General features: G+C 46.8%; 1 non-coding gene across 1 annotated transcript; it reads left to right on the forward strand.

Moving 5' to 3' along the window:
• On the forward strand, positions 1 to 109 carry TRNAL-CAA (transfer RNA leucine (anticodon CAA)). Its single transcript has 2 exons — positions 1 to 38; positions 64 to 109. It is a non-coding gene; the product is annotated as a tRNA-Leu (tRNA).
• The last annotated feature ends 3,910 nt before the right edge of the window (positions 110 to 4,019 follow it).

The following is a 4,019-nucleotide window of genomic DNA, read 5'->3' on the forward strand; positions in this document are numbered from 1 at the left end:
GTCAGGATGGCCGAGTGGTCTAAGGCGCCAGACTCAAGGCTCTGTCTTTCCCTCTCCTGGGTGTTCTGGTCTCTGTATAGAGGCGTGGGTTCAAATCCCACTTCTGACACATCTTTTTTTCCTTTCCTGTTTGAGCTTTTCTTTCAAGAAGGGAGATTTAAGTTACACTGAATTAAAAAATGGGAAAACACAGACAAGGGAATCATTTCTCTCTCTAAAAAAGAACAGGAGTACTTGTGGCACCTTATATAATGACAGGTTTCAGAGTAACAGCCGTGTTAGTCTGTATTCGCAAAAAGAAAAGGAGGACTACAGCTCACGTCACGAAAGCTTATGCTCAAATAAATTGGTTAGTCTCTAAGGTGCCACAAGTACTCCTTTTCTTTTTGTGGCATCTTAGAGACTAAGAAATATATTTGAGCATAAGCTTTCGTGAGCTACAGCTCACTTCATCGGATGCATGCAGACTCTCTCTCTCACATCTCTCTCTCACTTCTAATTGTTTCTTTCTTTCCATGTAGGGGGTGATGTTTTGGAGAGAAGTCACCATTATATTCTTTTATGCTGCAAAATAACAATCCTGTAAATACAACATATTAGAATAATTAACCTAAGAATAATCCAGGCAATTGTCCCTCGTCTCTGTTTGCCAGAAGCTGGGAATGGGCGACAGGGGATGGATCACTTGATGTTTACCTGTTCTGTTCATTCCCTCTGGGGCACCTGGCATTGGCCACTGTCGGAAGACAGGATACTGGGCTAGATGGACTTTTGGGCTGACCCAGTCTGGCCGTTCTTATGAGAATTCTGGAAAAAAATGGTTAGTCACAGGTATAATACGTTTTCTTTGGGACATGACATTATAATTGTCAAAAAAAAAAAACCACAAAAATCTTCACTGCTTTGCATAGGATTTTGCCTTGAAGAGTCAGTACTGCAGACCTGGTGTCAGCGACAAAGTGTGCCCCTGTGTCCACACCTTACACATGATTGCCATAATCTTTGTATAAAGTATGTCTTGTAAGGTATTGTTTGAAAATTCATAATTTGCTGCTCATTACTGTCCTGCTAAAATGTGTGTGGCAATATTGTATTTGAAGTTATAAGATTCCACTGTATGGTGTTATTAACACATGTTCCAAGCTGAGCATGGCAAACAGCCCTGGAATGTGTGCCCTGCTTAATTGGTACTGAAGCAGTAAACAGAATCATCAAGGAGGAAGGGTAGACAAAGAAACCTCAAACAGGTGAGGAAAGCAGCAGGGAACACCCTTTCTTATAGACTCTGTCTACTGAATCTCATCTGGAAATGTTTTCCAAGGCGGGGACTGACACTATAAAAAGGGGGACAAACACCCTAAGGCACCCCCACCTCTTCCTCTCTCTGTCCATTGATTCACTACACCAGAAGGAACAAAGGAAGGAACCATTAAAGAAGAGCAGAGGTCCAAACCTAAGGACTGCTGAGAGCTTTAGGTGAGAAAACCTCTGCTTTGAATTTAATGTAGTTTGTTAAGTTAGGCACCAGTTGCGTTTTATCTTTATTTTTCTGGTAACCATTTCTGACTTTGTATGTCTCATTACTTGTATTCGCTTAGCATCTCGCTCTTTGTGCTTAATAAACTTCTTTTGTTGTTTTCACTAATCCACTGTGTTTAAATCAAAGTGTCCATATCATTTCTCTTAATAAAATAATGGATTTTATATAAGCTTGTATTGCCCAGGAGAGGGCAGTGCAGTACAGGTCATATATTTTTGGGGGGAAATCTAGGACTGGGGGTGCATTGGCATCAACTTCTTCCAATATAACCAAGGCTGGTAAGAGCCAAGGTGTGGCTGGTTGGTTGCAACACGCACACAGACATAGCTGGGAGTGACTTGCATCCTGGAGGCTATCTGTGAGCAGTCCAGCAAAGCTGTGTAATTGTCACCCCAGGTTAGATGGCAGGGGGCAGAACGAGGAGCTGGAGGCTCTGTGGAGCTCGCGGCTCTGCCTCTTAGGCTATGTTTACAGTACACAGCTTTTAGCGGCACGATTGTGTCACTACAGCCATGCCGCTAAAAGTTGCACAGTGTAGCTCTCCTGCCGACAAAAACCTTGCACCCCCAACGAGTGGGGTTAGCTCTGTCACAGGAGAGCACTCCTGCTGCCAAAGCACTGTTCACACTGGCGCTTCTCCTGTAGAGAATTAAGGCAAAAATGGGGAGGAGAAAAAAAACAAAACAAAGTCACCTTCCAATGGTTGAGACCTGGTACAAGCCTTCTGCGGCAGCTCCTTTCTGGTCCATCTGGATGCCCCCTTCTGGCCTTACTGGGATTTGGGCACTACTCCTGAGCGGTGGGCAGATGGGGTCCAGCAATCCCTGGCCTGGCACTGAAGAGGTCAACGTTTAAGCCTCTCCCCTAATGGGATGTGTCGACTCTTAAGCCTCCCCACCTTCTGCTGCAGCTGCAGTCTTAAACCTTCTTGTGTGGCTTCTCCTGCAGGGGACCTGGGCCCCGCTGGGCTCCACCTGAGGAGGAAACCTCGGCTGGAAAGAATTGCAGCCTGCGGGTCAATGTCTTGCGTCCAAAGGGCAGAGCTGGTGGGCCTGCCCCTTAGTCCCCGACCCAGCAGTTCAGGCCAGTGCTCCCATGAGTGGGGGAGGCAGCTGAGGAGGGTGGCAGGCTACCTTTAGCCTTTCGGCTCCACGGAAGATTTCTGTCCACCCTCAGCTGGCCTTTATATACTTGGGCTAAGATTTGTCTGGTGTAGCACCCCAGTCAAAGTCCCCATATGATGCTGTCCCCAGAGTGGGAGGCAGCTGGCCTGCATCAATTACTTCGAGCCAGCCATCAGAGCCCCACAGGGCTTGCCCCTGGCCTGAGGGAGGAAGTGAAAAAAACAGCAGAGTTGATGACTCAACCCCCCTGGCTGAAGACAGGTTCCAGCAAACATATATTCTTGTTTCTTGAGGACCAAATGATTGTGGTGGAACTGCTAGGCAAAGCTAAGAGCTTCTTAATGAGGCTTTGATACGTAAGTCCTTTATCACCCATCAACCCTTAACCAGGGGGTAGGGCTACTCAGGAAGACCAGGGCTTTAAAAAGCCTGCCCCTAAGCAACCAGAGGAGCTAGGGAACAGGGAAGTTTTATGACGGAGTTTACAGGGCTGGTGTGTGTGTGTGGGGGGGGGGGGCTAGATAAACTTAACATTCTTTAAACTTAAAGACAAAAACACCCCCTGATAAAAACAAAACAACAACCAAGGAATGAGCTTCAGGAGTAAAAAGATAACACAGGCAGAAGTCAAGCAACAGAGTGGGGGCTATCCAGTTTATTGCACCCAATGCAGCATGTATGATTACCTGCCCTATGGGCAGGTGGTGTATGTATGCATTCGGTGCAAGGAGCTCCTGGCCCTCAGAGACCATGTATGGGCCTTGGAGATCAGAGTGCTGAATTGGAGGAGCTAAGGGAGACAGAGAGGTACATAGATGAGACTTTCCGGGACACAGTAGAACAGTCCTACCCCCAGTCTCACAGCCTCTGTGCTGTTGAGGGGAATGAAAGCCTCAGGGAAGGCGCATCCAACTGGAGCAGAGGGAAACGATCGCATAGTTGGGACCCCCTGTGATGGGTTCAGTCACAGAGACCCCCTGGGGTCTGTCACCTGACATGCTGAAGTTACCTCTGAGCCTGTTTTCCCTGCCAGCTTGGGACTCCAGAACCCTGTCTTATTGAGCCAGACACGCTAGCCTGCTGCAACACAGACCCAGGTCTGGTCTATGCCCCCAAAGCTGCAGATTTTAATTGAAAACTGCTCAGCAGGTCACCTATCTCCAGCTCCCAATGGGATCCAAATCCCAAATAAATCCGTTTTACTCTGCATAAAGCTTATACAGGGTAAACTCATAAATTGTCCACCCTCTATAACACTGATAGAGAGATATGCACAGCTGTTTGCCCCCCAGGTATTAAGCACTTACTCTGGGTTAATTAATAAACAAAGGTGATTTTATTAAGTATAAAAAGTA

Source organism: Natator depressus, chromosome 14 (genome assembly GCF_965152275.1).
Source record: "Natator depressus isolate rNatDep1 chromosome 14, rNatDep2.hap1, whole genome shotgun sequence".
Lineage (NCBI taxonomy): Eukaryota > Metazoa > Chordata > Testudines > Cheloniidae > Natator > Natator depressus.